This window comes from Phoxinus phoxinus (assembly GCF_949152265.1).
Source record: "Phoxinus phoxinus genome assembly, chromosome: 16".
NCBI lineage: Eukaryota > Metazoa > Chordata > Actinopteri > Cypriniformes > Leuciscidae > Phoxinus > Phoxinus phoxinus.
In genome coordinates this window covers 16,936,702-16,958,551 of record NC_136891.1, presented here as the reverse complement: position 1 = coordinate 16,958,551, position 21,850 = coordinate 16,936,702, and the positions used below count along the sequence as shown (strand labels likewise).

Genomic DNA, 21,850 nt, shown 5'->3' with positions numbered 1-21,850 from the left:
CATTATAATCTGAACACACATCTGTATACTGTATCAGTGTATCAGTGTTACTAACACTGATACAGTATACAGATACGTGTTAAATTATAATGACTGATCTGTCTACACTGATACAGAATACAGATGCGTGTTCAGATTATAATGACTGAAAAAAAATAATCTCAACAAATTCTCCAGCTTAAAAGGTACAACCCAGTCAGAACAGCAAGTGGAATAAAACTACATAATGTTTAGAACGGTCATCTGCATTTCCACGGTTACCTTTCCAGGGTTCTGCATGCTGATGTTGTGGCCAGCTGCTTCCGTTCCGAACTCCTCGGAACTGGTGTGAGAACGAGTAAACGTTGTAATACAAAGCGGAAAATCGGCTAAGTTACACTTAATTGGATCCGCCCCTTTAAAACAGATCGTTTTGGAAACAGTCATGCACCATTTTCTTCATGTTATCAAGATCTGCTTGGTATTCTATTAGTTTGTTACATTTTTCTGTCATTGACAAAACATTATGTTGGTATTTGCTGGTGGAATTGTTTAAACACTGCACAAAACCACTTCCAGAACATTCGGTCACATTCTCATTAACCACAAAAGCGGTTTGGATTTCACATGTTCCTGTTTGTTCCATCTCTAAATGCTTTTTTTGCCGGTATTAATCGATTAACCCAATGCTTCTTGAGGTTTGCTGAAATAAATTGTGTGAATGGTTAGCACAAAGGAGAACCCATATCCATAATGTGCATCACTTCATTGGTGTTCGGAAAGGAAGCAGCTGGCCACAACATCAGCATGCAGAACCCTGGAAAGGTAACCGTGGAAATGCAGATGACCGTTCAAAACATTCTGGGGGTTTATTCCACTTGCTGTTCTGACTGGGCTGTACCTTTTAAGCTGGAGAATTTGTTGAGATTATTTTTTTTTCTAGGCAGTGTCATGTCATCCTGTTTTGCTCACCCTATGTTTTCTCTGAGCATACAAAGGAGGCTCATCTCATAGAGGCGTGCTTATGCCATCAGACATCGCCTTAACTGCCCTGCCTGCAATAGCAGTCTAAACATGTTCTAGAGTCTGTATTCAAACGCTGTGTAATGTAAATGTCAAAGACTTTATTCTAATACTGCAGGTAAAATTTCACATGTTGAGGAACAGAGCAGAACAAAGACAACCATCTGTGAGTTGGCTGTAGAGATAGAAATATACTTTATTGATTTCTGTTGGAAAAATCTGTAGTGGAATTGATGAGATGTGTGTAGATGAAGTGTGTAATTTTTGCATCACTAGTGCCACCAAACATGCTCACATACCAAACATTTCACAGTTCAAAAACGTAACTTGTTGCTTAACTATCAAAGTATTGATAGTTTGATTTGGAGACATTGGAGTTTCCTGAAAACTGAGTAACTTTTCGTTTCCAAACGCATGCGAATGCGTTAGAGGAAATGCAAGCCCCTACGAAAAGTTTCGCATTTCGCTGCATTTCAAAGTTCCAGTTTGGTGAACTCAGACCTGAGAAATTCGTATCATGTGAAGACGTGTGACCAGTAGAAGATCGATATGTCACGGCTTGACCACTTGGCTGAATTAAAAGAACGATATTTTGTTGTTGAGTAGATGGTATATATTTTTTACATTTTGAGTGTATTACTATTGGTTAAATGTTGAATTCATAAAAATACGCTGCAGGAAGGAACTTTGCACAGCTCCAGTGATTGAAAACCAATGAAGTTCATTCTCTTCTGCAAGAACCAATGAGGTTCATTCTCTTGTTACGCAGCACATTTGAGCTTCAGCAAGAACCAATTGACCGTTCGCAAAACCCCGCCCTCGAACGGTTCTCGTCCAATCCTAGCTCAGCAACTGTAACTAAGGAGAAGGACCTCCGTCAAACATTCCGATTTCAGCAAGATAGTGAAATTATGCGCCTATGGCAGTGAGGTCTGCACGGGCTTAAAACTTGCTGTATTTTATGATTGCTTGCAACTATTATTAAAAAATAGGCTACATGTACAAACACCGTTTCACTACGGCACTGCGACCCCTCATCAGTCAGCAAACAAGAGAGAAAAAAAAAGAGGAAGAGCACGGACTTATTAATTACGAAACTTTGATGTGGTTTAACAGGTGCACAGTCACAAATTCCTCTGGAACTCAAACATTAAACTTCAAAACAAAGTTTGCGCAGTTGCACAACTATTTAAACAAATATATCCTTCTCAGTCGGCTACGAGTTATGAATGAAGAGAACAGAGAGTTGATGGTTTCAGCGCGTCCTCTGATTGCAGTGTTGTGACTGAAATAGCGCGCGCGGGAGCACATGTGCAAAACAGTTTTGTAAAATGATATATGATCAAATTAAAATTATTGATATATAATTTTACAAAACTGTTTTGTGCATGTGCTCCCGTGCGCACTCAGCGTGAGCTTTAGAGCAAGTGCATTTACTTGCAGACCCATCTCGATCACAAAACCACTAAACCGCTCTGCACGATGAGGCATTCTTAACCATGGTATTGTTGTAGAAACGTATAACTATGAATTTAGTGTGGAGCACTGGCTTGCTTATTTTGTTCAAGAGCATGATCTATTCAAGTCCACATGTCATACTAACACGAAACTATGCTTCTTATCACAGGTTGAGCTGTAGTTCCAACCAAACAACTTAGCGATGCTGTTTGCGAATGTTCGTTGAAACTATGGTTTCAGGAAACAAAGGTAATGATAGAACATACGACCACTGTTGGCTAACAGAGCTTTTTGGAAACGCAACTATGAATCCCACCCCAAAGTCATGCCATTGGTTCAACCAGTTTTGCAGTGTTTTGGGACGCAGTGTGTTTACACTTCTCAGAAATATTCCTACAAAATATTTATTGTAGTTGCACTTGCATATTAAGTTGGGGTGGTGAAGGTATTTTTACATCAACATATTACACCCCAAGTTTGTGCAAGGAAAGAAGTCCACCAGTTATAAACAAACACATGCAAACAGCAAACCCATTCAATTAAAGCACATTTTTATTTAAGGGTGAATTAAGGGATATCAGTGTGAAATGGCACTCTCAATGCATTTAACGTCCATAATGTGACATATATTTAGCTGGAAATGGTATAAGACAATCAAAACCACCAGTATTTGATTGTATCAATTTAAATAAAATAGTTGAATAATATATATATATAAAAAGAAGGTTAAATTGGATCGAGGCATTTATCTTTTGATCCAGCTGTTCTTTCAGTCTATGTGTTTGAGCAGTTGAAAGTCTAGAGGGGGTCAGACTCTTTTTGGCTGCACCGCTCCCAGCCTCTGCTGAGGTCAACACATATCACCACGGCCCACAGTGCACTGCTCTGCCCTTGCGTAGGGAGCGTAAGCCTGTTCTTTGAGAGAGACCATCATCCAATCCATAGAGACACTTAACAATTGGCCACTTTGTTGCCTTAGGCCAGGAACATACTTTACACAAGTATGCAAATTAAAATGTTAAATGTTTGGCCAGGGACATAATAAGAGTGCTGTCCCATTGACTGTATTTAACATGTCTTCTTGCGTTGTTAGGCGTGTTTTTTTCAGGCAGTTTGCTATAAACATAATAGTTTAATTAGCTTTAACTAACTTTCTCAGCAAGATTCTCTACAAACTGTGTATTGTGTATTTTGAGACTTCATGTCATGGTGTGTCGTCACACAAGTTGTGTAATAATTCATGACATCCTTTTCAGAAGAAGTTCAGAAACTCTGTGTAAAAATACCATTTGACCACATGTTCCTATTCTTGGAGATTTCCTGTGAAATTTACACCAGTCTATCTCAGTAGCATTGCTTGTTCAAATGACCTCCTTTTTTAAAATACTTTTTATGTAAACAGTCAGTTTGGAGGTAAAAACTAAATTTGTAACAAACTATGATTCAAACTATGAATTTAGTGTGGAGCCCTGGCTTGCTTATTTTGTTCAAGAACATTATCTATTCAAGTCCACATGTCATTCTAACACAAAACTATGCTTCTTATTACAGGTTGAGCTGTAGTTCCTTCCAACCACACAACTTTGCGATGCTGTTTGCGAATGTTTGTTGAAACTATGGTTTCAGGAAACAAAGAATAGTACTATGTACAATTTCATAGTACAATTTAATACTGTGTATAATATTGAACTGCATGTGACAACCCAAGGTGTTACCCTTAATGAGTTTGAATTTGTAATTTGTTCAGAAATAATGTTTAAAATGTCTAGTTGAGGTTTTGATGGTGTGACATTTTTGTTTGTTGAGAACCAATTTTAAAACTTAAAGCTTTCTGTGCTGCATGGCTTAGTTAAACAATATGAAACAAATATGATCGCAGTTTAGGGTGTTCCTTGTGTCTGGATTAAATTAGACGGTCTGGGGGCAAAATGCATATCACATGTCTTGTTGGGAAGCATAGCCTACTAAATTCAAAATATTAAAATGGAGACAGATTTGCCACTCTATCTTTAGTGATATGGTGATCACAGACTTTGTGTGTGTTTGTGGCTGATTGTGATTGCTGTCTGGGGAGCAGACTTTCTGAAGGAATTCAATTAGCTGGAACAGTTTGCTTCCTCACAGTCCCCAGGGCAAAGCTGAATCACACAAATAGAGACACGTTTTGTCTCTTATCAAACACCCTGTGTGTTTGGGCACAAAACTTTGACTAAATAGTAGGCATTAATTGGATATGTGTGGATTAACACTTTAAACTAAGGGTGTGTTCACACTTGTATGGTTCTTTCGGTCCGGGACAAAAAAGAAAATGTTGTATTTAGTCCTGGTTTGCTTATCCTTCACGCTGTCATTTTTAATGCCGAATCTGAACTGAAGATACAAAAAAAAAAAAAAAAAAAAAACTGTTTTTATGATGTATAGGCCTAGAACATGTTAGAATGCTCAGCTGCAGTTAAGATGCACATACTTTCTTTAGTACAACCACAGACGTGGTGGAAAGCCAAGAAACATCTAAAGGTGTGTACACACAAATGCCTTCATAATGTTTTCAAAAAATTCAAAAAATATGAATAGTGTTAATGAATAATAGTAATACTAATTATACACATTATAAAAAAAAACATGCCTATTAGTCTGCATTTAGCCTACCCTCTTAGACTTAATGCACAGCTCAATTTTATCTTTTTTTTTATCCCTTCTGTTGGTATTGTTATCAATGTCAATCAGTGCAATTTCAGATTCAATCCTGCATTTAAATATGGTTACGCACATAACCGAATGAAAAACTTCGACATTCAAAATGTGAATGGATTATATACAGAAAGCAAGGGTGAGCTCTCTCTTTATAATCACTGAAGATGTCAATCACTTCAATTTAGCACTTGCTGAGTTCTGCACTCTTCAAAAACTCCTGATACCATCAATGAAGCTCACTATACACTGCACAATGAATCTCATATTTACATTGTTTGTTTTTGTGAGTGTGCAGAACTCAAGGATGTTACGCTGAAAAAAATGGTTTTGAATGAGAATGAACCTCATTGGTTCTTGCTGAAGCTCAAAGTTGCTGCATAACAGAAGAATGAACCTCATTGGCTCTTGCAAAAGAGAATGAACCTCAAATTTTATAATGTTGATATTTACGTTTTAATTTATACAAGCTTGAAGTGAGTAATATAGAATTTGATAGATTTTAAATTATTGCCTGAACTAGCTTTTAATGTAGAAATTACATTTGTTTTTTTCTGTCGTATTTACTTACCGTGCACAAGCACATACATAAAGTGTGCTGCAAAACACAGGCAAAACAGTGATTATGAATGTGTTGGAAAAAATGGCAAGGAGACATTTTAATTATATGAATAAACTAGTGTTTTCTGATGCCAACTCGCCGTCTCCACAGTGCTGCGTCGCTGTCATATGGATAAGGATAAGTAAGCAGAGAGTATTAGTTTTCGTTTTGAATTGGTTCATTTAAAAGTAGATTATTCTAGTTCGATAGTTTTAGAAGGGTTTTGGCCACTTGTCAACTGGTCAAGCTTTGAGATCCTGTCAAGTTTTGTGGACCGAACCCAAAAGCAGAATAGCCAGGAAGTTTTCAAAAAGGTCTTTATTAACAAGCACACTTGTGTTGCATTATTAAATACTGACACATAGCATAGAGTAAGTTTCAGGCCTAAGTGTTTTTGCTCTCGTTAGTGCTGTTTGTCCACTCTTATGAATCAATAATGCATGCACCGAAAAAAAGATGGATGCATATTTTTGCTGGCTGGTTAATAAAGACCTGTGATAATTTCCCTTTCTCATACAGATTGTACACATACTACACTTTTCTGCATTATATCAGTGGCTAACACAACATCACATGGAATAAATAAACCGGTTTGAGAGTACCTTGATGGTCTGTTTTCTCTTTATCTATAGTTTGTGCCAAAACAGCAAGATATCAATTTGAAATAGTAAGTTCCAAGTCAATATTACATTGATCAACACTGCTCAAGCATAAGTTATCTACACTAACTAACATAAATTATTATTTTCATTTACCAGTTTTAGCTTTCATCAGAGTGGATCCAGAATTTCAGTTCAAGAATTTTGGTGCATTACAGGAATTAATGAAATGCTCTATTCCTGTTGAGCTCAGCTACGTCAAGTGTTTATATTGTACAGACCCAAACAAAAGACATCTGTATGTCTCTGGTCTCTGGAGGTTTTTTGTGCATAATTCATGTTGTGAATTGTCTTGCTGTGATCATTCATACACGTGCGTATGTGTTGTTTGCAGGCAACAGTGCAGCTTTGTGCCTTCAGCACTGAATATCCCGCCATGCCACTATCAGTCAGTAAATAACATTCATTTGAATGTGAGATTCGTTTTACTCGCTCTCTCTCCTCTGAGCTGCCCTCTCTCTGACATATAAAGAGTCTGTGTGTGTGTGTGTGTGTGTGTGTGTGTGTGTGTGTGTGTGTGAGTGAATGCTTGCATCCAGCTAAATGCACGACACCCTCAGGACTGCATCTTCACGAGAACCCCACATGATGACAGAGACGGGAGAGAAGGACAAATCGAGGATAGAAAAAGAGAGTAGTGCATGCTGGGAGTTTACTAGACCTAGAGCGAGGACGACTGACTAAATGGCAGACAGCCTGACACATACTAGTGTAATTGTGATTTCAAATGTTGCATTTTTTATCACTATCTATCAATCCATCCGTCCTGTTCAGACTGATTTAAGAAGGATCTGTAGCTGGGTTTTAACCGGTTTCTAATATTTATTTTCCATACCCTGAAAAATAAATATAATTCAGGTCAGGTTTGGAGTCATGTATTTGAGTCTAGTTTCTGTTTTTCCAGTACCAGTTTGCATTACTTATAGTTTTCATATTAGTCCGATGCACATACTCACAAACCGTCCTCGTGGAACAGGCAGAAAATGAAAAGGTTTTCCCTTCTGTGAGCCGTACAGAGCGAGCGCTTCCTTTAGTTTATATCCAAGCTGTTCTAAAAATACAACTGAACCCTCAATTAAAGATTTCCCTCTTCCTGCTCCACACACAATGTCAGGCTGAAGATCTATGAACCATAAGGTTGTTTTGGTGTCTTTTCTGTGACTAAAAACGAATATTAAGGCAGCACACCATCATATTTTTAAAGAATGTGAAATGTCAACACGAGGGACATGCTGTCAGGTCACAATGTCATTGCTGGGTCTGAATCCAGACAGGTACTTGGCTACATTCATCACTTTTTTTCCCTTTCTTGGTTATTAATGGAATAGTTCACCCAAAAATAAAAAAAAGGGTAAAAAAAAAAACATTGTTTACTCATTTGTCATTTTTTTTATTATAATTTTCATGCAGCTCTTGCTATAAAAATAGCTTGTTAATTTTTTTTTTTTTTTTTTTTTTAGCTTTAAAAAAGGTATGTCCTTTAGAAGTTTTTTTTAAAATAAATATATTAATAACTACAGGGGCAAAATAATAAACATGTTTTGCCTAGCAGCCTTCAGTGTTCCCAATTTCACTGCTTTTCAGATATTTTTTTTTTACCGTGAGTATTATCAGGTTTTCATAATCGAACAATCAATCCACAGAAGAGATCATTATGAAAAATATCATGAATTTAAATGCATTTACAAGGCAGGAATAAACTGCTGCTGCAGCGAGAATTTAAGAAGGCATCTGAAAAAAAAATATGACTATATCAATGCAAGTGAATCAATTTCATTTAAATAATTTTATTTCGCACAGAGCTCAAATGAAAATAAGTGAGCTTAATCAGTATTTATATATTAATTTAACTGCAAAGTTTAATATTAATTATCAATTAATATAATAATTAAATGAATATATTATATTAATTATTTATAATTATAATTTATAATGTGCAGCAAAAGATGGGCAATTTTGTCCTCTAAAAAACTGCTGTAGTTTAAAGCGAGAGATACAGGGGAAGTGGCTTTATTGCATCAGATATGCCAGTTTGCTCACAGCTGATTGGTCCAGTTTAGGTTTGCGATCCCTAACCCAGCATAGCTTAAGTTAACATTGCAATGAGCACCACTAAAAACCAGTCCACACACACACACACACACACACACACACACACACACACACACACACACACACACACACACACACACACACACACACACACACACACACACACACACACACACACACACACACACACACACACACACACACACAAAAGGATGAAAAATCTAAATCCATAATAACAATTAAGCCCTATAGGAGACATTGTCTATAAATGAAACCTCCATTATGATTATGACATGGAAAACACCCTTGTATACATATTTAATTTGTCATCATGCACAACATCTGATCTCGCAACATACTCGCCAAATGTTGAGTAAGCGAACATAGCAGGATATTTATTTTTAGAGCCCAACAGACATGGGCAATTACCTTGAACATAGAAGAGCTACGGTACATCAAAAGTATTTTCTACCAGTGTGTTTCACAGAAGATACTAATGTTTGTAACAACATGACATAATTGTTATAATATTGGTCAAATTTCCTTTATGGCTGTATTAACCCTTAAATTAAATCTTGACAGCCCAGCATTACAGAACAAATCAGGCATCATTGCTTTCCATTATCGTTGGCTTTTCATTTAACAAAGATCCGTTTACTACTGTCACAGTCTCTTAAATCTTGTTGAATGCCAAAATGGGTTTTTTGCCTATATTCAAACCTAATTAAGAAAATGGGTTTGTCCTAAAAAAGGCTGTCCTTTGAGGTTAATTTTATTTCTGTCAACTGTGCTTTGGTTTTGCGTGTGTGTTTTGTGGTGAGTCTATAGCCTGCAGTTATGGCTCTCTTGGGTGAAGTACATGAGTTTGGCCTTTGTTTCAGTCTCTGCATCTGACACCACACTCACAGATCATATCTTTTCAAGCATATTGCAAAAAAAGCAAGTGTTTACTCCGAGCAACAAACCTTAATCTGATTGGCAGGCAAAGTGCACAGGTTTTCATCAGTATGCTGGGAAACAAAAGTTACCCGACTGACACGATGAGCGCTTCTGGGGATGTTTGTGGAATCTCTAGATATGAATATGCGATTTCATTAGGAATGATCTTGATCTGACACTCAATGGCCACAGTAAACCTGGCACCTAGGCTCTATAAAATGGTCAAATGTTCTTGACGACACCACATCTGAATATTTTCCTCGTTATATGCTCTTCTTCATTGTTTGTTCATCATTTGATGAATTGCTGTTGTTAGATTAACTAGAAAACATCATCATTCAATACAATTCTGTTTAACAAATTTTTTTTACACTAGGGCAAAATTTCGCAAATTTATGTAAGTTTTGTCTTCTGCAGCTTTAAATGCTCAAGCACTTTAACACGATGGATTCTGATTGACTCTGATCAACTGGAAAAATGGTTTTGAAAGTGATTCCAACAATATTGTGTATTAGAGTTGTAGTGAGGAGTCTGCTATTCTTTTATATTCAGAACGATTTTTAGAACTTTATCGCTGTTAATGTCCTTGATGTGAACGGGCCTTAAAGTGCTCCTGTAGTCAATAATTGAATCCTTTAAATTAAAACTCCTCTTTGATCACCAAAATAAAACACCTCTTTGATCATCAAAATTACATATTTAAAAGTTTTTTCCTTAAAAAAATAATTTCTTCATGCCTTAAAAGAGCTTGAATGTAACTCGACACCCTTACTTAATTAGTATATGTGGTTCTATGAATATGCAAATTAGCCCCGCCTCCACTCACTCACACCAGCTCAGAGATCCACTTGTTGACGATCACACATTGATCTGATTGGTTACAAAGTAGTTTGTGACGTCAGAAACACCAGCGATTTCAAACCGTGTTTTTGAGACTGTCTTTTGCAGTTTTAAGGAGAAAATACTCAGCAATGGTGTTGTCTTAAATTTGTACATGGTTTGTCTTAAAACATATTAAATACACCACACATATACATATAAACAAAATTAAAAGCTGGATTTTCACCATGGGGGACTTTAAAGGATATTCTGTAAAATTATGTACTGTATATTGCACTATTACATGAAAGGGTAAGCTTAATTTACAAATGTAATTTTTTTATTTAAATCTTTTAAAAAAGAAGAAAAGCTAAATTTTCTGAAGGTGGGTTCCATTGGCTCAAAAATCAGAACCCAGAACCAATTGATTTCTGCTTTAGTGTTCAAATGGCAAGAGGTTTGTACAATATCAAGATTCTTGCTAGCATTTTTGCTGAGCATTGCTTCTTTAGCTTTTGTGATGTTTGGGACGTTGTGACTGTCAGGACGAGCCATTTGGTGAACTGGAGCATGATAAGGAAGGACTGCTCCCACGGGTGCACCATTGAATTGACGATAAGTTCTTTTGAAAATTGTAAAGATCGTGCAGATCCACAGATAGTTAGAAGTCTAGATATGTTTGACTAGGGCTGCATTTGTTTGCGACATGTTCGACTCTGGGTGGGTGAGGACCATCACTGTGATGTAATCTGTCCCTAAAAATAGCATTTAATACTATTGAGTGCGGCCCGGGGATATACTGGTAGAAAGGTTGATTGTGATTAAACTGTCCCAAAGTGATTGACATATTTCTTTTGTTATTTTTTTGGCAGTTCTTCTTCACAAAAGGTCCATAATCCAGATCAGAGCGCATCATAAAGCTGTTTATCACATTATAAATGTAACGTTAATCAGTCTTTTTCTCTTTCTGTCAGGATTCTCTTTTGAACACAAAGCGATGTGGAGGAAATAAGGATTGTGCTGTGCTCTAAATACAGGTGAGTGTGAAACACTGTGTGATGAGCTGTAGGCTGGTGAACATCAATCTACACCCTCTGAACTCACTGCAGATTTACACGATTTAAAAACCCAACACTCACAACTAGAGATACAGAAGAACGCTAATCAGTTTGACCAAATATTTGACCACGAATGACACTTTTTTTTGTGGGGCTCCAAAGAATAGGACCCTACGAAACTATACTACTGTGTGTTTAAAAGGAAATACACAAAAAAAAATTACTTAATGTGTTGCTTACTCAACTTTTTACTTGACAGCCATTTATATTCACGTGAGAAATGTATAGGGTCCTACACTGTTAACAGCTGTTACCAACACACTCTCCAGGCTATTCGTAACCATTTAAAGTTTTGGCGAATTGATGGTTAAAATCAATCTTATTGATTGGTTTGGCCCTTCATGCTTACTTTTTTTCTTCTAAAAATTGTGTTTCTGTATGAATCACATCATATGAATTCATATGAAATTGTAAAATAGCTATGTTTTCTTATGCGATCAGGTTGAGGTAATAGAAATGTTAAAATATATATTTTTAACACGTATCTTATAAAATAACTAGTTAGCTATACGAATAATTAGTCATTTTGTTGTTATTAGTAAATGCATAATGTTGTATTGTTTATTGTAGTCCAATAATTATTTATTGTTGTGTTATAAGTTAACATAAATTCTGCATATTGATTATCACACACTTACACTAAAATAAATTAGTTTTGTATTTCCTTTCCATGCTTCTTCATGTATTCAATATTTTGGCTAATATGGTCATGTGTAGTGCTCTGCTCGGTATACACAGTTCACCATGTTTCATGTTCCATATATAATTACACAGATTTGCCCAAAATCAGAAATGGGCAAAAATTTGAATATTTAGGGTAGTAAAGGTCTATTGTATGTACCGTATTCATATAGTGAACGTGTGATTTTAAATTGAATAATATAAATTGGATAGAGTTCAGTGTAGGGTGTGTCTTCTCTGTGGAAAGAAAACTGACTCGGAAGTGTGTGTGTGTGTGCTTTTGACTGAGAGCGATCTGTTTTTGTGAGGTAATGTGGGCTAGCTAAAACATACTGAAGTGATTAGACTGTGGAATGTGTGTGTGTGTGTTTTGACCTATCAGTGAGTCACGTGTGCCATACGTTATAAAATAGTGTAGCTGCCGACTACTGTCCTATGCCCCTTGGGTCTCTCTCTTTTCTTCTTGTGTTTCTTTTTTTTTTCTTGTCTAAGAGGAGAAACACACACTGGTCAGCATTTTAAGCCCAGTGCCTGCTGGGTAGTGTCAGTGGGTTGCTGCACATCAAAGATGTTTGGAGTGAGTAACTCAGCAGGCCTGAAACACTCATACTGCACTATAAAGAGAACCCAGGACCTGCTTGCATTAAGCCAATAAGCACAGTCTGAATGAGAGTTATACGCTCTAGAGCAGGGGTGGGCAATTAATTTGCCCAAGGGGCCACATGAGAAACTGGGGCGGTTATAGAGGGCCGGACCAATACACTTAACTCAGTTCTGCCCAATATATTACATCTCTCTCAAAAAAGAAAAACAGTAAATTAAATTAATTAAATTAACACAACACACAATTATATAACTATTTAATTAACATTCACAAAAACTTTCTTTTTTTAGCTGACATATTTAAGGGCTAACGGTAAACTCGCATTTCTTGAACGCTGTCCTGCATGAGCGCGAATACAGTTGAGTGAAGGTGCATGTCACACACACTGTGACTGACGTAAATAAAATAAACAAAATCAGTTGCCTTGACAGCAGTCCATAACTTTTGGCACTCTAGCGGTTATTAAACAGAACTGCATGCGTATTGCGGAAGAACATTGCAGCCGGAACTACTTCTCTCATGTCTATGACGAGTCACTCAGGGACAGTGTTACTCTGCAGCGGTGCCGACTCGACCGGCCTAAAATAGTCCGAATATAAACACTGATTATAGGTGTACCATAGTGATTCAGGATAAGACACAAACACGGTTTGGAACATTGATTCATGATGTACACACTCAATATCTAATTTTTTATATATTGAGAAAAAAAAAAAAATTACGGACTCCAGCTTTTATTTACCAATTAGGCTACATTACGTGGGCCGGTCAAGGATAGCCAGAGGGCCTGATGTGGCCCGGGGGCCGTACAATGCCCAGGTCTGCTCTAGAGCTAGATGAAGCCGGGTGAAATTTGAATTTCTTTGCTAGAAGTGTCAATGAAAACGACGCTCTGATGGAATGGAATGGAGGAGGCCGTGACTCATAAGGCAAACTTATTAGACTCAATTCACCATCTTAAAAATGCAACATTCAAGGTGGGATGCTGCAAGAGACAAGGCAATAGCTAAATGCATGTCTGAATGTCTCTGTAAAATAGTCAACTTTTCTAAAAGGGGTTTATCAACTAAAGCACATCATGATGTTAAACACACTTATTAAAGTCGACATGTAATGGAAGTTGTAATGGTTTTTTCTTCCCTATTGTGACGTGTATATGAGGGAGGAGATTTTGTCCATGGGGAATTCATGGATAGATGGGGAATTGTGGTTTGCTATTGCTGTGTGATCTCATGTGAGAGACAGGTTTTCCTGCCCTCGTCAATATTACAAAAGCACATGAATTAAAAAAACAATAAAAAAAAAACTTGCTGCATTTTCGCATAAAAAATAAGAATTGTCAGTTTTGATTTCATAGTGACTTTAAAGTATGGAAGCTTCCACCACAGATTAAAACATTTTAGAAGATAATTGCGACTTTTTATCTCGCAATTGCGAGTTATAAAGTCAGAATTGGGAAAATAAACTCGCAATTGTGAGTTATAAAGTCCAATTCTAAGGAAAAAAAGACATGACTTTTTTCCTCAGAATTGCAACTTCATATCACACAATTCTGACCTTATAACACACAATTTCGACTTTATATCATGCAAATCTCACTTTATAACTCGCAATTGTGACTTTATATCAAACAAGCTTCCATATTAAAGCACCCTAAAATATCAAAACTTAAAATCAGTTACCGGTACTAAGACTTAAAGCAAAGGAAAAACTGTCATTATTTTTAAAGGTTTGTTTATGTCATGGAACAATGTGTAATAGATATAAAAGTTCACATTGTTTAAATAAATGGTCTTATAATATAAAAAAATGCAAGTCGCGTATTGCTATTATTAGCATAAAAACTAAAGTCAATTCATGTTTCATTTGCCTGTACTCTATCACTCAATCTTGGTTCACAATATTCATATTTCGTGGTAGGTGGTGAATCTTAAACTTTGTTTAGTCACGATTGGACTGTTAGGATAAACATAGTTTGGAACTAAAACTGCAAGGTGAGTGATGTCGAAAATGTGCAAATGACAAAACTACAACAGCAAAACAATAGTGCACGGCTCCAGTTAAAGAAATATGAAATTATCAGTAAAACTTTACTATAAGATTTCATTTGTTAACATTATGTAACTACATTAGTTATTATGAACAGTTAATAAAACTTCTACACCCTTTATTAATCTTATCTAATGTTAATTTTAACATTTACTAATACGTTTTTAAGAACATTTGTTAATGCACTGTGAACTACTAACATGAATTTTTTTTAAGTAACATTAACAAAGGTTAATAAATGCTGTAAAAGTATATTGCTCATTGTTAGCTCATGCTAGTTAATGGATGGATTAACTGATGTTAATAACAAATGAGACCTTATTGTAAAGTGCTACCAAATGATAACATTTTTAAGACCGCACCAAAAATGATGCTGGTTTGCTGAAGTACTTGAGAACAGTTAAAGAATGTTAGCTTCCACCTAGCCGTGGGTTTGACACCAGCACATGTGTGCATGCATCACCCCAAATAAACGCTCACCCTGCCAACTCATACCTTCCACATGACCTACATGAACGCCCACCTCAAAATATCACAGACGTTCCTATAACCCACACAGTTTTGCAGTGTGTTTGCTTAATGAAGAGCGAGGCCTTTTAAATGTGCAGTCTGTCACGTTCTGCGCTGTGGCATCTCTAAAGAGGCTTATGGGCCAACATTAATACCTTTTAATGGACAGATGAGGATTGGATAGGCCCAGCTGTTCCTGTCCTATTGTTCCCAGTCTGAGCTGTGACACACATTGTGTAGCGGGACTTGGAGGGCACACGGTTCTTGTTGGCGTCTTCACACCACAGAGTTCGTTCAGATAGAAAATGCAGCTTTACAAAGATCCTTTATCTGGCTGTTGACACATGCACACCTAAGACCACAGCTGAGCTTTCCTCTAATTCTGAATCAACTCACACACACGCAAAAAAAAAATCATGATGCAGGGATGACCTATAACGGTCAAGTATTATTAAAATGTTTTATTTTTATTTTATTTCAGTGTTGAGAAAGGAGCATTTTGGGGATTTTCGACAAAACGACAAACAATTCACACAAATTTCACTTGAATTTCTTTTGTCACATTACTTTTAAGCACAAAACTCTCTTTCTCATTCAAATGTATTTACTGTATATTACACAAATGATCACATTACAGTAAGCTGCTGACAGTTTGGAAAGATCGCAACAATCACAATACAAAAACTATTTGAAACCGGCTTAATGTTCTTAATGCAAAATATAAATTTTTTTTAGGGCTGTGAAACGATTGATCGCATCCAAAATAAAAGTTTGTGTGTATTGTGTATAATTATTTTGTATATATAAATACACACACATGCATGCAAATATTTGCATGTATATATTTATATATATGTATAAATACGTGTACACGTAAAACCCAAAGTACACTTTGACCTGACCTGTTGTGCGGCGTGTGGTCATTTAAAATTGACCTGTCAATATTAACAATGTACACTATGTATTATGAGCAAGTCCAATTAGCTTCTTTCACGATTGTCTAATTGTCATAAATGCTGTAATTTTGACTTAAAGGCATTATTTTAGTAAAAAAGATGAAACGAGTCATTTTTAACTGTGTGTTTAACCACAGCGCCAGTCGTGCAACATTTTATTTGACCTCCAGGCTGCATTTCTCAGATCAGTGGTTGGTGGTAAGCATTAGGGCCAGAGACGTGGGTGGGGGTAATCTAGAGTCGTTACTCCGAAGCTATTTCGGTTCTTAATTTTGAAATAGCCAGCTAAGCAGCTGCCTTTCAGCCATTCAAACATATGCCTGTGGGTAGACGTGAAGGATTGTGGGTAGAGTCAAGCTTCATGTGACAGTCAAGTGTCAAACGTGTCAGCACTCCTCATCACCTTGCTTAATGCTACTGCAGAAATCAGTTAGATCTGTTAGATTGTAGATTTTGCTTTGGATGTATAGTGTAATGACCCAACAGTACTAGAATTGCTTATTATGTAAAAAACTCAATATAAAACCAACTTACTTGAGGCCTGTTTATACTGACAATAATTTGATCAGTGAGTTTTCCTTCTGATGCTTGTCCTCCTGGCGTTATTGGTGGTCTGCACAACTGGCTCTAGCCTTTGAAATCACACATGGGCTGTATTCCCAGTAATCATTTGCGTATGTCCTTCTAATTTGACAAGGAGTGCATTTCTTGTCTCCAAAATAAAATAAAATACATCATCCCCCTGGTTTCACAGACAAGGCTTAAGCTAGTCCCAGACTAAAATGCATGTTTGAGCTGTTTTAACTGAAAACAACTTGCACTGATATATCTTAAAATATGCCAGTGCCATCGTTTTGTCTCCAGATGCACACCAGTCAGGTTTTTTTTCTAAGGCACGTTTATAAAAGCTAATTAAATGTCCTAATTTAACTAAGGCCTAATCCTGGCTTAACTTAACCCAAATGTGTAAAACCAGACCCATATCTTTAACATAGTATTGCAGTTTCCTACTGTTACATTCCTGCATTAAAAACAAAAAAAATATATCACTGTGAAATCGCTTACAATAACATTCACACATTTGAGAAGCGAAACATTCTAGCTTTGTGAGTCAGCGATACCAAGATAGTGTTTCATACAAGCATTTTTGTGCAAACACAATTGCAGAGGCATCAAAACAAACGCCCCAAGGTTTGTGAGCATGCAACCTGGATGCACTGACCACATATGCGCAGCGCACACACGCGCACACACGCGCACACACGCGCACACACACACACACACACACACACACACACACACACACACACACACACACACACACACACACACACACACACACACACACACACACACACACACACACACACACACACACACACACACACACACACACACACACACACACACACACACACACACACACACACACACACACCACAAAGGGTCTTGTTTCCTGAGAAGTTCTGCTTCAAATGATGTTTGTGATTGAACTGTGCTCGGGTGTGAGTGAACTTTGTGGTGAAGTCACGTCTTCAGTACCATTCAATAGTTTGGGGTCTAAGATTGTTCTGTTGTAAATAGACTCTAAAGCAGTAATATTGTGAATTTTTTAATATATAGTTCATGTGATCAAAGCTGAATGTTGAAAACAGTTGTGCTGCTTCATATTTTTGTGGAAACCATGCTACATTATTTCCCATGATTTTTTGATGTGTAAATGTGTAACATTTATTTCTTAAACTTTTATGATTTAAATCTTTATCTAACTGCCTTTAGTTTAAACGGATACTGTATATGGCAAATGTTTGGTCCATAACTGCCGATTGGCTAAGTCAAAAAGGCGATTGGCTCCTTTGACTAAAATTCAGTCCATGCTCAGAATGCTTTGCTTATTTTTTGGTCATTTTTCTACGAGTGGTCCGTCATCTCGTCCTGGACTATATCTGGGTGAGTGTAATGTCTGACTGAATCTCCATATTGACCATTTACAGTAATTTAATAGGATGAGCCACTCATGTGGTAGAAACTCAGTCTGAGCGACAGAAGTCTGAAATAAGCCGACGTCTTTGGCTTCGGTCAGCGTATATTCAGCCTCGAGGCTCAGTGACTGACTCTACACCTGACATGACTGTACATCCTGCTATTGTTGACTCGGTGAAGTACTTTTTTATCATTTAACTTGTATCAGATGTACTTGCACACTTCAATCTTTAAGTGGTTCATAGTGGACCATTTGAACTGATTCACTATGTAACATTATATTTGCTATTACAGTTTACTAGACAGGTGCTGTTAAAACACATTTCTGTCTTCTGATATTTGCAAGATAAGGAACGTTTGCTCAACGAGTCTAAGGACACTGTCTTTAGGAAACTTTACGGCCTAACAAAAAGCACATTAAAATCATTGTGATAGTCACAATGTTGCGTGATAATATTATATCACATGCAAAATGAATATCAATATATTGTGAATAATGTGGTTCCAACACACACCCATTTGATGAGAGTATAGACTGTTCTCACACTGTGGATATTGTGCCGTGCAGAGGAATCTGGTCTCCTAGCAACTGTGTGGGTTCGTCTGATGATGTGTCTCCTGTGCCCGTTTCTGACTGGCTGTTGTGTCACTGGAAGTCCCTCATCACACAATCACACAGACATTTCACATCAATTAAGAACCTTAGTAGTAAGGTTTTCTTTGAAATGATCTCATCTGGACATAATTTCTTTCTCTCTTTTTTGTAAAAATGTAATGTCTGTGTATGTGGTCCAGGTATTTCCTGCGTTGTGGGGATGAAATTTCCCCCCAAGGAATGTAAAACCTGCATTTTTTTTGTATGGGTGTAATACATCGTGTCACAATATATCGCAATACAAAAATGCATCAATATGTATCTTGGATAGTGACAATATGTATTGTGTATATTTCACCCAAAATAAAAATTACTGTGTGAGAAAAAAAATCTAGTTTGCAAAGTTTTCGTATCACTACTACATTGAACTACTATTATGTATAATAATGCAATGGGGGAATATTTGTGGGTCCTGATAATGCCAGATTTCTTATGTTACCAGTAAAAAAAAAAGGTCCAACATTATTTTAAATATAACTAGTCAGTGAAAAAGTGCAAGCATATTTTTTTTATATAGCAATATTGTTATTCTGGTGTCTCTATTGTCCTGTGCGTTGGGTTTCCAGCACCAAGTCCAAGCCTATTCATTTACACCCAATGTAATAGTAAATTTAGCATTTTAATCAACAGTACATTTTGTGTTAACCTTTTACTATATGTCTTGGAGTTTCACAATAATCTCGTATCGGGAGTTCAGTACTGTGATATGTATCTAATCGTGAGTTCAGTACTGTGATATGTATCGAATCGTGAGTTCAGTACTGTGATATGTATCGAATCGTGAGTTCAGTACTGTGATATGTATCAAATCGTGAGTTCAGTACTGTGATATGTATCGAATCGTGAGTTCAGTACTGTGATATGTATCAAATCGTGAGTTCAGTACTGTGATACGTATCGAATCGTGAGTTCAGTACTGTGATATGTATCTAATCGTGAGTTCAGTACTGTGATATGTATCGAATCGTGAGTTCAGTACTGTGATATGTATCGAATCGTGAGTTCAGTACTGTGATAATAATCGAATCGTGAGTTCAGTACTGTGATATGTATCGAATCGTGAGTTCAGTACTGTGATATGTATCGAATCGTGAGTTCAGTACTGTGATATGTATTGAATCGTGAGTTCAGTACTGTGATATGTATCAAATCGTGAGTTCAGTACTGTGATATGTATCGAATCGTGAGTTCAGTACTGTGATATGTATCGAATCGTGAGTTCAGTACTGTGATATGTATCGAATCGTGACATGAGGGTATCGTTACACCAGTGGTGTAGTCTACGTGATACGCAGGTATACGCCGTATACCCACTAGGAAATGGCAAGTATTTCCGTAAACCCACTAAAAAAAGCGTGAGGATACGTAACAACTTCGTTTTGTGACAGAACTTTCACACTTTCATTCATAAATTCACAGCGTCTGTGTTTGCAATGGACACAGATCAAATCGCGTGAATATTAAAAACTCAAAGAGACTGCAGTTGTTCAACGCGTCTCTGGGAATGAGCGCTCAATGTGTGCTCTACTACACACACACACACTGAAGCAAGCGCGTGCTTGTGTCAGCGCTTCACTGTAGTAGCTATGTATGAGGACATGATGTAGGCTACACATGACACATGAACTTCATCACAGAGCTGCTATGAGAGTCACTTCATGAGAATTTCACCATTTCATTTGATAAAACTATCGTCATTCATTCGTATCATACACACACAGAAACTGTAATGTCTTTACGACAACCTGTCAAAATAAAAGTTCGGTATAAACTCAAAGAAATTATGAAAGAAATTGCACAGTAAAATGTACTGTAAAATAATAATAATGATGAAATCTATTAAAACTTATTTTAAAAATGAATATCACACAATTTTCATACATGTTTTAATTTAAACAGTAAACTTGCCAAAACAATAACACAATTTTCTTTCAAAAGCACCATTTCTAAAAGTACATTTGTATTTGTGCCTATAATGTTTTATTTGTATTTTTTTTTTATTGTCAGCTGATAAAACCTGTGCTTCAGGGACCATATTCATATAGCCTAACATCTAAGGCTAAATGTAGAAAATCAGTCCAGTCTCCTCAGCTGTAAATGTCATTGGCTGTTATGGGGGGGGGGGGGGGGGGGGGGGGGGGGGGGTGGGGGGGGGGGGGGGGGTTGGGGGGGGGGGGGGGGGGGGGGTATGGTCACAGTATACTCACTACAAAAAACTAGACTACACCACTGCGTTACACCCCTCATTTTTGTTAAAAATTCCAGTCCACATGAGAATAACCGCTTATAAACCATACTAAACAATGTTTTCCTGAAAGGCTTAGGTTTAGGGGATAGACTATAAAATGTATATATCCCTGTCATCTCAATGGCAAAAATGTGTTCCAATCAACCTGAATTCACCCTATACGTTTTATCCAAGTCTTTAAATATATCTATAATATACCATGAGGAGAGAGTTATTTGTTGGCATTTCCATTCAGCTTAATGTGTGGTCAGTGGCGTAACGAGTCAACACCGGGCCCTTAAGCAGGATTATCAAGGCGGGCCCCCCTACTACAACACGTGATGACGCTACACGCACAAAAAACGAACAAAAAAAAATGTCCAAATACATAAAAAATATGCTCACTTACATTATAGCTGCATTTTCCGGGCTTTCCTCTGTGCGAAGCTGTCAGGTCATAGGTTTAGTTACCTATGATCACGCGCGTGAACTCGACAATTGACTACTTTGGACTTCAACCGAAAACAGGAACTAAATACAGGTATTTGCGCTGGCTGATATAACATCATTTTTATTCATATCTTTCACATCTACTGCAGTCAGATTCACTCGTGTTCACTCTGAAGGAATCACTCATCAAGGATGATAAGAGAAATAAAAGCAGGTTTAAAATTAGACCCCATTCAAGTCGCAAATTTTAAAAAGAGGATAACACGGTGTAGGCAACACCGATTTTTGTCGTTGTTCTCTGTATTGACAGCACTCAAAATTTACTAAAAATTTAGCTCAATGTTAAAATTGACCGGAGTTCTCCTTTAAGATCCAGATAGCGCGCACGGGCATTCT

At 37.0% G+C, this 21,850-nt stretch overlaps 1 protein-coding gene across 4 annotated transcripts in view; it reads left to right on the top strand.

The window, feature by feature from the left end:
- The window catches only part of fynb (FYN proto-oncogene, Src family tyrosine kinase b), a 77,194-nt gene that overhangs the window by 13,472 nt on the left and 41,872 nt on the right, over positions 1 to 21,850 (top strand). For 3 of the 4 annotated variants that reach the window (XM_079639287.1, XM_079639286.1, XM_079639282.1), the window contains exon 2: positions 11,196 to 11,258. The exons of the other annotated variant lie outside the window; for it this stretch is intronic. The gene's annotated coding sequence lies outside the window, so the exon portion shown is untranslated. The remainder of the gene's footprint in view (positions 1 to 11,195; positions 11,259 to 21,850) is intronic. 4 annotated transcript variants of the gene reach the window in all.